Raw genomic sequence first — 14,326 nt, forward strand, 5'->3', positions numbered from 1 at the left:
AAGAACTGTTAGATCATTGTGTTTGCAACGGAAAAGTCATGGATTTAATCCCAAGGAACACACATACTGTACTGATATAAAATGTACTGCTTGACTCAACTTCAAGTCCCTTTGGATAAAAGGGCCAAATCCATAAATTTTATGTAAATGTATTGTACCATTGAGGTGTTCGGGATATTAAAGGGGAAATACCATGAAAATTAGACTTTTTCCATGTTTAAGTGTTATAATTGGGTCCCCAGTGCTTTTATCAACCAAGAAAATGTAAATAAGATCAACCCAGTAACTTAGTTTTGGTAAACCAAACCATTCTCTATAAGCATGTGAAAAATAGGTCATTGAAATTTGGCTCCCCTTGTGATGTCAGAAGGGGATAATACCACCCCTTAATCTTCACTCCAACCATGCCACTGCCATTTAGTACAGATATCAACTAATTTGCATGTTAAAGGACACAAAACGACACATTTTTGCACAAACCTACAAAAGGAAAATTTTTACTTGCTATAATAAATTATCTATATGATATTTTGAGCTAAAACCTCACATATGTACTCTGGGGACACCGAAGATTTATTTAACATATTAAAAAAGTCTTCTTTAAAATGTTGAAAAAGTTAAAACAAAAACTGGCAGAAAGTTAAAGACACGTGAACGTAAAGGGGGTCGCACACCGAACGCGCAGCTCAGCGCCGTGCTGTTAAAAAAAAAACGAACACATTGTTTTTTATGAGTATACGCACACCGGCACCAACAGGTGGCGCCTGTCCGCACCGCCCAGTTACGAATCAGGAAGTTGCTCAAATCCCTGTCGCGCCACAGAGCGCCACTCACATAGTTTAACATTAAATAACATCATATTTGTCAGCCAATGTTAATCGTTATTGATTTGGGACAAATATGATGTTATTTAATGTTAAACTATGTGAGTGGCACTCTGTGGCGTGACAGGGATTTGAGCAACTTCCTGGGTCGTAGCTGGCCGGTGCTGACATGCGCCACCTGTAGGCGCCGTGTGCGTATGTATACTCATAGAAAACAATGTGTTAGATTAATTTAGAACGGCGCGGCACCCCCTTAAGAATAGCATGACTGATTTACAGATATTTTGATCTGTAAACTGTCTTATCGTGTACGACACATGTAACTGACCTATCATGAAATATATTTATATGGGAGTATTAGAAGTTGATGAAAATTTAAAATTTTTAAAAAGTTTTAGTAGGTATACCAATAGCAAAAGCAACAAACTTTCTCCTTTAGCATTGTTATTGTTTCCATTGTGTTACTGTGACTCCTTTGGCATAATGCATCTGCCCATTATCTACTATAGAAATCAGTTTCCATGCTTATGAACTACTCTGTTTATTGTGTTGTTTTCACCTGATTAAATATTAATGATGAATGATATTAACATATAAGCAGCTGTTCTGTCGAACCTAAAACTTTTCACTAAATGAAACAACTCTCTTTATTTTTTTTAACAATATAGAGGTGTGGCACGTACCCAAAAAGCCTTTCTTTTAAATCTTCCATTAAAGCTGCCTGTAACTTAAAGGCACAGACTTTTCACTCTCTCTATTCATAACCTCTACAAGAGGATTAAGACGAAATGTTGTTAAGGTTTCCTTACACGAATCTCCATTAATGGTTCTCTTACTTTTTCAGCACTGTTTATTAACTTTAATGGATGACAAATGCGTCAGACTCCTCTTGATCAATAGGGATCGTATGTACCTCTGGCTTCCGTTCTCGAAATATGGAGCCAGTGAAAGACATTGTGTATTGTTAAAACTACACTACACAGACGTTTGGGCTTTCCCTTTTACTGTAAAATGCGTTTTTTCATCTTGGAATTACATCTGGGTTGTTCATATTCAACGACTTTCACAAATATACATTCATTTAAAATGTCTCTCTCCCTCTCTCTCTATTGCTCTCTTTCTTTCTCTCTCTCTCTCTCTCTCTCTCAATTAGATTAGAGGCCTCTAAAGTGAGGTTTTATTCCCTCTCACGCCCATGTTCCCTCATAAAAAAGACTACTCAAGTTCTCTCTGAAAGATAATGGCTGTACTCCATGATTAGCATGGGCAGCTATCTCGAATGGCTACGTGGAACTGCTGAAGGTAAGAATTGTCTACAATTCATTTACAGTCACATGGGAGGATTACGGGCAGACTATTGCTACGATGTTACCTAAGCACCAATGTCTGGTGCTAAATATCTTTTTAATGTGCCGAACACTTAGACAGTTACAGGATCTGACTTGTAATATATCTTTCAGTAGAGTATAGTAGACACCTACATGCAAACAGATGACCATGAGGTTTCTGACAAGTAATTGGATTAGGCTGGGACACAGGACACTGCGTCACACATTCTGAGCTGATCACCTTTTCACACACATAGTAAACACGCTACACTATGGACAAACTAATACACTAAAGCACACACACACACTTAAACACACACTGCACACTTACCCTAGATTGCACTGATACGTTGCAGAGGAACTTATCCTGGTACTGCATCACCAGTTCTTCAAAGCTTTATTTTTGACCACTTATCCCAGTCATCATTAAGACAGTTTTTGTTCAGTCTGTTAACCACTGTGGCAATCTTAAGCAGTTCAGTACACAAACTGGTGTATTTTAATGGTCACACCAATATAACTATATGCAGTGCACATACAGTATTGATGTCATCCAGTGCTCCTTAGACCTGACTTTTCATTTGCAGTTCAAGACACTTGTTGTCTTTTCCAAGGCTGATTTGGTGTCTGTCATATGGCAGCAAACATGGCAGTCTTATTCCATCAGTAATAAAGTTGCTGTCTTCTTGTCCTGGTGGTCCTTAGCTCTTGCATTAAACATGGACTCTTGTTTGTTTCCATAGCTCCAAGGTGCCTCTGTCGAAAAGACATAAAATGTTATCTTTCAAACAACGTTTTGGTGGTTTTTAATGAGGTCTAACCAGTTACAGAAGCACATCACTCGTCACTAAATCTTCATCAACAAATCTTCAGCCCTAGAAGTGTGGCCTCTAAAAGCAAATCCTTTCCTAACAGCCTCCTCTTCCCAAAAAGAGATGATGTACCAAATCTAGTATCCCCCAATGTGGCATTGAGTCATCCTGCAGCTGTCTCTCCCTTTTTAGAGAGGACAAATCATTTCCTTTAGGGCGTGCCTTTGTTTTTTGGGCTTAATGGCTTTGACATCGGTTGTCATTCTCTGGGGTTTTTCCAAATAGGGACGTTTCAGCACCGGACAGCGACACAGCATTACATGAATACACTTTGGTGTGGAAGCATTAGCCCGCCCATAACTGAAGAGTATGAATGCAGAGCCATTCACTAATAATAATTATCAGTGCTAGACAAGAAAATTACAGATCTACCACCAGATCGGGTGGCTCTGTGGTGAATGTCCGGTGCTTTCTGCAAGATCATATGGATCATCTTCCACAAGATCTATTTTACAGACTGTGACACACTGTTGCTGTTTAATGAACGCCATGTATTGTTTGCACCTGCTCTCACAGCCCCTGAACCTATGGAAATAAATAATTTTATTTAAAGGGCACCTATTTCATTGCTAAATAAACTGTATTTTGTGTACTTGGTAATACAATGTGTTTGTGTGGTTTATGGTTCAAAAAACATTATTTTCCACTACCATACATTTTTGTAGCTCCAGATATACTGCTTTTGTCAAACGCATTGATCTGAAAAGCTCTGTGTCCCTGATTGGCCAGCTAATCTGTACGTTGTGATTGGCCTGAATACCTCTGACATCAGCCGAAAATTTTACGCTCCTTACCATGTTTGAAAGATTCGCTCAATGCAATGCTAACAGAAGTTAATTTACAGGCGTGTATCACGTGTATTTACATTGGAGACAATAACTCGTGTCATCGTTTACTTTGGAGTATGTACCTTTTTCATATCGTTAACATGTAAAATACACACTTACACACCAAAGGACCATAGGTGCCCTTTAATAATGTGATAATCGGCTCTTTATTTTATATTTTTCTAATGCCAGTCTAGTTGGTTAGAAGCTACCATATTTTTACAAGATGTAATACAAGTCTCAGGTGTGCCTAGAATGTGTCTGTGAAGTTTCAGCTCAAAATTCCCCACAGATCATTTGTTATAGCATGTCAAAAATGCCCCTATTTGGGCAGAAGCACCTTTAAAGGAATAGTTCATCCAAAAATAAAAATGTTGTCATCATTTACTCACTCTCATGTTGTTACAAACCCGCATAAATTTCTTTGTTCTGATGAACACAAAGGAAGATATTTTAAGAAATGTTTGTAAACATACTGTTCGTGGACCCCATTCACTTCCATAGTAGGAAAAATAATACTATGGAAGTAAATGGGGTCCGTGAATGGTTTGGTTACAAACATTTCTCAAAATATCTTCCTTTTTGTTCATCAAAACAAAGAAATGTAAATGATGGCAGAATTTTCATTTTTGGGTGAACTATCCCTTTAAATGCAAATGTGCTACTGCTTTTGCTTAAAAATGTATTCGATTCCTGTGGATGCAATCTGGGACAAGAGTATCTCAAGTCGCATTAGTGCTACAACATGCTAGCAAACACATTTAGAAAAGATTTTGGGTAAAGTTAACCAGTCAGGCAGTGGCCATGGGCGGGGCTTTGTCAGTGTGACATCACATTGCCAAGAGAATCAACACAGCATGTGTAATGAGACTGCTATGGTTTAATGGAAATAAAAAAAATTAGTAGATGGGTAGATTGTTTCCAAATATTGTAAAAGTGGATTTTTGCATAATATGTTCACTTTAAGATACAGGATAATGATTCCCCAAAAGCTTAAACCCTAGAAGGTTTAGTGACTTGGCAGCTATAAAGACATTTTAGTCCAGAATATACAAGCTAGACATCACAGTTTGTATTGTCATTTTGTTAATATAATCTATTCTAAAGAGAGGGTATAATTTATCAATAATTTTTCAATCACAATATTGACTTAAACTCTTAAACATAAAGGTGCTTAAAAGGTTCTTCACAGTGATGCCATAGAATAACCTTTTTTGGTTCCTCAAAGAACCATTTAGTTAAATGTTTTTTTTCTTTTATACATTTTTATAATCCGAATAATCTTTTTTCACCTTAAAGAACCTTTTGTGAAACAGAAAGGTTCTTCAGATGTTAAAGGTGCTATGAAGAACCATTTAGACAGAAAAGGTTCTTCTAAGGCATCGTGACGCAACTTTATTTTTAAGAGTGTGCTGTTAAAAAGCATCATTGTCCCACAGTGTACAATTACAAATAAATGTTAGAAAGAGAATATTGTGTTACATATATCACCCTGTTCTAAAATAACAAGGAATCTCACCATACTTTCCTCCTTGAGGCCAACATTGAGAAGAGATATACTAAGAATGATGCAATGACAGGTGGCAGATTACAACAGGTAGACAAGACTCGCATGTCAGCCAGTAAAGTTAGTGCTGTCATTCACTCTAAATTATGCTGGGTTATTTTTAACCCAGTGCTGGGTAAATATTGGACAGAACACATGTTGGATTAATAAATACATGTATGTTGGCTTGTTTCAATGCAATTAAAAGGTTTATTTGTAACACAACATGTGGTCTGTCCATTTACCCAGCATTGGGTTAAAAATAACAAAGCAGAATTTAGGGTGTTGGTGCATTCGTGTTCGTCACTGTTAAATGAGGTTATGCAAGTAGCCTAATGTTTACTAAATATTTTTTTTTAATAAATAAAGGCAAGTTTATTCGTATTCTGGCATTTTAAATGAGATGCTAAAAGGAAAATTAGACATGATCTAAAGGACATTATTCAATCTGAAAAATAAAACTGGCAATATTTATTGTTGGTTGCAATATGTTTGATGTTCAAAGCTGTTGCCGCAAATGATTCATTTATGATGGCTTGTGTAATTGAAAAGGAGCTCTCTAATAGAAAGGCATTTTTTATGTTCAAATGAGGAGTAACACACAAACAAAAGCATTTTTAAGACATTTAAGTATTAACAAACACACCTTACAAAAAAAAACATAACTGCTGTGCATCTTGGGACAATGTAATGGCACTGATATATTTTAAGATATTGCTGTGCAAGCTGTTTTCAAATAAGACAGCTCAAACATGCATTTAAGTCTTGGACTAGACTTAAAGGGACACTGTACTTTTTTTGAAAATATGCAAATATTCCAGCTCCCCTAGAGTAAAACATGATTTTTACAGTTTTGGAATCCATTCAGCCGATCTCTAGTTCTGGGGGTACCACTTTTAGCATAGCTTAGCATTATAACCCAATAACCAAAGAATTTCGATATTTTTGTTATTTAAAACTTGACTCTTCTGTAGTTACATCGTGTACTAAGACCAACAGAAAATTAAAAGTTTTAATTTTTAGGCCAATATGGCTAGGAACTATACTCTCATTCTGGCGTAATAATCAAGGACTTTGCTGCCGTACCATGGCTGCAACAGACACAATGATATTACGCAGTGCCCGGAAATAGTCCCCTGCTTTTGAAAGATACTAAGGGGACTTGAGGGACTACTAAATGAGCATATTTTCAAAAAAAAGTGTAGTGTCCCTTTAAGATCTTTTCAGAAAACCACCCTTGTATGTAAAATTTTTGGTCAATGTATTTTTTATTACATACTCACATGAATGTTTGGCAATACTCTAATCCCATATGTGCTTAACCAAAGTGATTCTAAAAAAGGCTAATAAAGGCTTTCTCTCTAATAAAGGTGTCTCACCTCACTAGATGGCTAGACAGTTTACTCTGTCCCCCCTGGACATAAGCCATACACCTGCTGTATCCCTAAATCACAACCAGAATGCTCTCACTGAACTTGTTCTTAAACTCTTCACTCATGTCTCTCCCCAAGTCTCTGTTCCTAGGTCAGCTTATGATTTTGTTATCATCAATTTCCGTTCCTGTGTAAATGGATTGTTCCTGGCCAGAATTGGCATGAAAATGGACTTTATGCTGATACTGAAAAGGATCCCAGGAATGCAATTAGGAACTAATATAACACATTGATCAAACAGTTGAGCCTGAATGAACTGAGATAAAGCCTGCAGGATCTTCTATGGCATTGAGATACTGTAACTCCTCTGGCCCATATAGCTTTAGTCCACTTTCACAGGGACTGATCAAATATTATTAGAGTTTATGCCTCCCTCATTAAGTATTTGTTTTTATTCTTCATCTGTTTAATTCTTAACTCTTTCCCCGCCATTGATGAATTATTTTGTCAATTAAGAGAAAACAATTGCATAAAAAAAACTAAAGCCAAAACGTTATTTAATTATTTTAAACTCTGTGTATGTTTTGATAATTGTTTTGAATCTGATCTCTAATGAAATTCCTTCACAATAATGCTAATATTTCAGCTTTTTGCTAAAAATTTGTATTTCTAAAGAAAAATACCCATATGTAAGGGTTTTCCTGTTTTGTTTGTTTGTTTGTTGTTTGTTTGAAAGCAGAGGTTCTATTCTTTTATTTGATATATTTGTATTTTTATATATTTTCAGAAGAAAATGGCATTTTGTGAAACTTTTGTAAAAATCACAAAAAATGCTGGTGGGCCACTTTTTAAAAAATGGCTGGTCGGGGAATGAGTTAATTAAAGTTACTCTTACTCTAAATTGTTCTAATTGTATGTTTCTTGTTACTGCATTTTATTTCACACTTTTGAAAAAAATGTCCAGAAGTTGTCACTGAGACGGTACCTTTTAAAAGGTCCTAATATGTACCATTTTGGTACAGATACAGTATGTACCTTTGAGGTACTAATGTCACCTTTTAGGCCTTTTTTCTGAGAGTGTATCGTTTTGTATTTGCACTTGAGTTCCTTAATGATTTTATGTCACTATTGACATGCACTTCAAGAAAAAAGATACCAATTTGTAAAGTAATACTGCATAAAGGCTTGTGGGCTTTGACTCTGAGAGGAAGATGGAAAGACACAGATGCAATAGGGCAATCTGAACTCATGAAAGCAAATGGATGAAAATGGAAGAAAAGTATGGACTCCACATTTGAAGGTAAGGTCATAAAAAAAGTGTACCAATATAGAGTGACAATGGAAAAAGTGAGACAGAGAGAGAAAGAAGAGTCGGGCTTGCCGAAATCCCCGCTGAACATTTTCAAGCCTCTATCTGTTGAATAATTAATGCATCCAGTACAAAAACAGAGAACATTTCTGCTTTCTTTAACCGCTGTCCCAATCTGCCTCCTGCGGTCTCTCAGTGTTTAATTGTACTTACTTTACTATCTTATTCATACCCTTTCAAAAAGTACATCTTATCTAAAGAATTCATATTAGTACCTCGGGGGTTCCTCAAAGGTACCAGTACCCTTTTAAAGGATACTGCCCAAGTAACAGCAGGGGTACATATTTTGACCGTTTTGTCTGACAGTGTATAAAACATGAATTAACAACTAAACAAAATAATCTCGATATAGGATGTTTGCCTTTTTTGGGCCATACTGTCTATACAGTACATTATGTGCAGGTGTGTGTTTATGAGGTGCACTGTAAAACCACTTTGAGTGTGCGCATTCTTCAACCTCTCCTTAAACGCTTTGGTAATCTTATCATTGCCCTTAAACTCATCTTTCAGACTAATAGAGAGAGAGAGAGAGAGAGAGAGAGAGAGAGAGAAGACCACAGAGTGCACAGGCATTAATAATGCATTTAGATAATGCTTCCTCACCACTCACACGCACAACAAAACAAAAGGAGAGCGTAAGAGTGGTCGAAGACCATGATCTGAGGGGTGTGTCTTTCTCTTTCACAGAAAACTGAATGATTATTACAGGTTAGGGGTCATAAATAAGGGTGAATGAAAGAGGGATTGAGAAAATGATAAAATTGTGTATAGACAGAGGGAGAGATTGTGAAGAAAATCAGGTTCAGGGAAGACATGCTAGGCGCGGACGCAGATAGTAGAAATGGAGAATGTTCAGATGTTAATGTGGATTCTAGGTTTATTACGTTATAAGAAATAAACAGAAAATCCATCAGCTTTTCTGCTTTCCATAAAAAAACTGAGTTACATGCCATCTGGATGTTGATCACATTTTTTATAAAATAACTATATTTTATTTAAGTTGTGCTTTATTTGGTTGTACTGTATGTACACACCTAAAGGATTATTAGAGCAACTTTGACTGAAATAACCACTCGTTACAACCGAGGTATGCAGCAAAGCATTTGTGAAGCCACAACACACACAACCTTGAGGCGGATGGGCTACAACAGCAGAAGACCCCACCGGGTACCACTCATCTCCACTACAAGTAGGAAAAAGAGGCTACAATTTGCACGAGCTCAACAAAATTGCACAGTTGAAGACTGGAAAAATGTTGCCTGATGAGTCTCGATTTCTGTAGAGACATTTAGATGGTAGAGTCAGAATTTGGCGTAATGAGAACATGGATCCATCATGCCATGTCACCACTGTGCAGGCTGGTGGTGGTGTAATGGTGCGGGGGATGTTTTCTTAGCACGCTTTAGGCCCCTTAGTGCCATTTGGCCTCGTTTAAATGCCACGGCCTACCAAAGCATTGTTTCTGACCATGTCCATCCTTTTTTTAGGGTTTCTTGAACATGACAATGACTCACTGTACTAAAATGGCCCCCACAGTCACCAGATCTCAACCCAATAGAGCATCTTTGGGATGTGGTGGAACGGGAGCTTCGTGCCCTGGATGTGCATCCCACAAATCTCCATCAACTGCAAGATGCTATCCTATCAATATGGGCCAACATTTCTAAAGAATGCTTTCAGAACCTTGTTGAATCAATGCTACTTTAGAATTAAGGCAGCTTTGAAAGTGAAAGGGGGTCAAACACAATATTAGTATGGTGTTCCTAATAATCCTTTAGGTGAGTGTATAGGCGGTTTCATCGGACGCATGTGATACACGTCTGGATCCGAACTTTACTTCCGGTTTCGTTTTTTTAATGGTCTGACCAGTTGCTAAACTGATCTCTTGAACAAATGCCTCGTCGAAAATAACAAATTTTTTGGTTTCCTAGGTAATCTATGTGTTGTTGTTTTTTGCTTGTTATATAAATAAACTACATTTAAAGTAATTTGTTGTTATTTATTATTAGCGGAGTTACGTGCGGACCGCGACAGCCGCTTGTTTATGTTGTTACTGCTGAAACCGTCTATAAGTAAATACAGCTTAATATATATTCGGACTAGCAAATTATAAACTGTAGTTACAATCTAAAAAAAAGAATCCTTGCAACACTTGCAATGCAATTACTAACATGTAGGTTACTGGAGCAATTTAGTTTTAAAACAAAGAAAACTGCAAACCCAAATACTCAAACTCAAATTGTGTGATTGTACACGTGTGCAGTGAACCTGTACATTAAAAGTACATATGCACGTGTTCCTTGTGTAGATCAATTTACAATACTGTATTAGCAGTGCAAAAGGTATGGGTTTGATCTCCAGGGAACATGCAAACTGATAAAATGTATACTTTGAAATGTATGCGCTATAGGTTGCTTTGGATAAAAGCGTCTGCCAAATGCATTAACGTAAAAGCCTCCATGTAGAATTATCAGAGTCTGAAATCTTAGATATAGCAATACATTAGCAATAAAATAGTTAAAAAAAGCTGTTCATATGTAATTTAGTCGATCGTTGCAATCCAATGTCAGTATATAGACAATATTAGAACAAAAGGTTAATTTAAGTAGATTTATGTGTCCATCTCTCCTGTATACAGTGAGGAAAATAAGTATTTGAACACCCTGCTATTTTGCAAGTTCAACCACTCAGAAATCATGGAGGGGTCTGAAATTGTCATCGTAGGTGCATGTCCACTGTGAGAGACATTATCTAAAAAAAAAATCCAGAAATCACAATGTAAGATTTTTTAAAACTATTTATTTATATGATACAGCTGCAAAAAGTATTTGAACACCTGAGAAAGTCAATGTTAATATTTGGTACAGTAGCCTTTGTTTGCAATTACAGAGGTCAAACGCTTCCTGTAGTTTTTCACCAGGTTTGCACATACTGCAAGAGGGATTTTGGCCCACTCCTACACAGATCTTCTCTAGATCAGTCAGGTTTCTGGCTTGTCGCTGAGAAACACAGAGTTTGAGCTTCCTCCAAAGATTCTCTATTGGGTTTAGGTCTGGAGACTGGCTAGCCACGCCAGAACCCTAATACGCTTCTTACAGAGCCACTACTTGGTTATCCTGGCTGTGTGCTTCGGGTCATTGTCAGTTTGGAAGACCCAGCCTCAACCCATCTTCAATGTTCTAACTGAGGAAAGGAGGTTGTTCCCCAATATCTCGCAATACATGGCCCCGGTCATCCTCTCCTTAATACAGTGCAGTCGCCCTGTCCCATGTGCAGAAAAACACCCCCAAAGCATGATGCTACCACCCCCATGCTTCACAGTAGGGATGGTGTTCTTGGGATGATACACATCATTCTTCTTCCTCCAAACACGTTTAGTGGAATACTGACCAAAAAGTTCTATTTTGGTCTCATCTGACAACATGACTCCTCTGGATCCTCCAAATGGTCACTGGCAAACTTAAGACGGGCCTGGACATGTGCTGGTTTAAGCAGGGGAACCTTAAATATGTTTCTCACAGTGGACAAGACAATTTCAGACCCTCCATGATTTCTAAGTGGGAGAACTTGCAAAATAGCAGGGTGTTCAAATACTTATTTTCCTCACTGTATGTGAGATAATGTTTCAGATATTTCTCAAACAATAAAAAAATACTTCATAATCAGTTGTGTTCTTTGGGAATCCGACTCATGACCTTGGTGTTGCAAGCTGCATACTCTACCAATTGAGCTACACTGCTTTTCACATACAGCAGTCATTTTGCCAAGCGGGCTTCAGTCACTCATATGGAAAGGGTAATCAGATCAGTTCCCGCTATCTCTCTCTCTCCAAGAGCCAGTTAAGTGAATATTGACATAAATTGCCTATTGCAGCTGTTAGCAGCTTGTAAAACGGTGGGCCATGCGCATTTGTACATGTCTGTTATTGTGTCTTAATGAGGACGTCACTGAAATATGTACCAGATGTCTAAGCATGGTCCGTTTTGGTAAGTTTACAGTTACGGGGCATCAAGAATTCACAGTATTCAGCTGCTTCTAAAAATATCATTATAAATGAATTATGGACCTTTCTGAGCCTGTCGGATCTCCTTCCGGATTTCTACTCTTGGTTTCATCACACATCCTGATAGGAATCCGGTCATGTAATGTCTGCATAGTCCATCAAATACATTAGGTAAATGTATGTCCTGTAAATGGTGAAATCATTCTGCAGATCTTGCAGTAGCCTACTGTAGGTCACGAATGCACAACTCCCTTTCCCAACTTCCCTTAATGGGTTATTTAGGAACCACTAAAAGAAATGTTGTAGCATGCTGTTCCTAATAATATGAATTATTTTTGATGTACACTTTGTCCATATTTCTTGAGGGAAGTTCTAGATTTAGGTCTCACTTAAAGAATCAATGTTATCTGGAATTCCCTGAAATGCAGAAGATAATGTAATAATGTTGGCTAAAGGGAAATCTCTCTGTATCGGCCAACTGCAAGTGAAAGACATGAAGACTCTTACAGAAATAGCAATACTATTCTAGCCATGTTTTTCTTGGTCAAGTGAAATGGACAATGAGTCTACAAACGCCTACAAAACGTCTGCTGTAAAATGTATTAAATGCTTGTGTTTTTGTCCAACTACACTTTTTATCTAATTGAATTTTCTCTATCATTTAATAATATTTAAGAATTTTTTTCTTTCGCTATCGGTGCGTCTTTAGAGGCGTGAAAGTGCTTTCCGTCAAAGTCATTTCGTCCCATGCAGAGACGCGCCTTCATCTTCACACCACAGCGCTTATAAACTACGTGTTTTATGCTATAAAACACTCACCTCACAGAAACATCCACACTTTCATGAAGTATCCATCCCTTTGAAAGATCACTCCGGTAAAGAAATGAAGTAAAGACGAGATAGTCCGATCAGAGTCTCACAGCTCTGGAAGAGAGGTGCACTTCATTTTAATCTGCTTTCAAAGCTTGGTCTGTCAGACAGTCTCTCTCTCTCTCTCTCTCTCTCTCTCTCTCTCTCTCTCTCTCTCTCTCTCTCTTAGAATAAAGGAGCTTTTTCGATCTGACCAAACAATAAAAAGATCCGGAATACACTTTATACTGTAGGTTTCAGCGATGTCAATGCAAGGTCTCTCTCTCTCTCTCTCGGTCTCTCTCTCTCTCGTCCATGTAAACACGCACGCACACAGAATTTTTTTTATACATAAATGTTTTTTAATTACCTGAAAAAACACAGCCAATATTGAGAAAGGATTGTGCTGTACATGAAATAATAATGAGTTGGGTGTGTGATGGTTGGTAACATAGTGTGTTTAGATGGACATAAAAATGTTATTGTCCAGGAGTGTGTAGTAATTGTTTGTTAAACTAGCAAACACATTAACCATTCATATAAACGTCTAAATAAAAAAAGATTGTTTATTTCAATAATAAGAATGACACTCCGGGATTTTGTTCTCAGTTTAAAACAGCAGACATAAACGAAATTGTTTCTCACAAATAAATTGGCACAATTTTTTTTTTAAATTTTGGTATAAATTTTATATCTGCCTATTTGCTTACAAAATGGAATTTCAACTGTCCTAGATTTAAACATTTGATTTTTACCGTTTTGGAATCCATTCAGCCGATATCCGGGTCTGGTAGTACCATTTTAGCATAGCTTAGCATAATCCATTGAATCTGATTAGACCATTAGCATCATGCTCAAAAATGACCAAAGAGTTTTGATATTTTTCCTATTTAAAACTTGACTCTTCTGTAGTATCGTGTACTAAGACCGACTGAAAATTAAAAGTTACCAGGGAGACTATTTTCGGGCGCTGCATAATATCATTGCACCTGCTGCAGCCATGGTATGGCACCAAAGTCCTTGATTATTATGGCGGAATGAGAGTAGAAAATCAAAAATTTTAATTTTCCATCGGTCTTAGTACACAATGTAACTACAGAAGAGTCAAGTTTTAAATAGGAAAAATATGAAAACTTTTTGGTCATTTTTGAGCACAATGCTAATGGTCTAATTAGATTCAATGGATTGTGATAAACTATGCTAAAAGTGGTACTGCCAGACCTGGAGATTGGCTGAATAGATTCTAAAACAGTAAAAATCAAATTTTAACTTTAGGGGAGCTGGAAAATGTGTCCCTTTAAATATTTTCAGATCATATTGTGATTTTATATAGGC

General features: G+C 37.2%; 1 protein-coding gene across 1 annotated transcript in view; it reads right to left on the minus strand.

The window, feature by feature from the left end:
• frmpd1a (FERM and PDZ domain containing 1a) overlaps positions 1-13,112 on the minus strand; it is a 64,590-nt gene extending 51,478 nt beyond the window's left edge. The window contains exons 1-2 of the mRNA XM_055205497.2: positions 12,962-13,112; positions 2,484-2,908 (exon numbers count right to left, since the gene is read on the minus strand). The gene's annotated coding sequence lies outside the window, so the exon portion shown is untranslated. The remainder of the gene's footprint in view (positions 1-2,483; positions 2,909-12,961) is intronic.
• Between the last annotated feature and the right edge of the window lie 1,214 nt (positions 13,113-14,326).

Source organism: Misgurnus anguillicaudatus, chromosome 3, assembly GCF_027580225.2.
Source record: "Misgurnus anguillicaudatus chromosome 3, ASM2758022v2, whole genome shotgun sequence".
Lineage (NCBI taxonomy): Eukaryota > Metazoa > Chordata > Actinopteri > Cypriniformes > Cobitidae > Misgurnus > Misgurnus anguillicaudatus.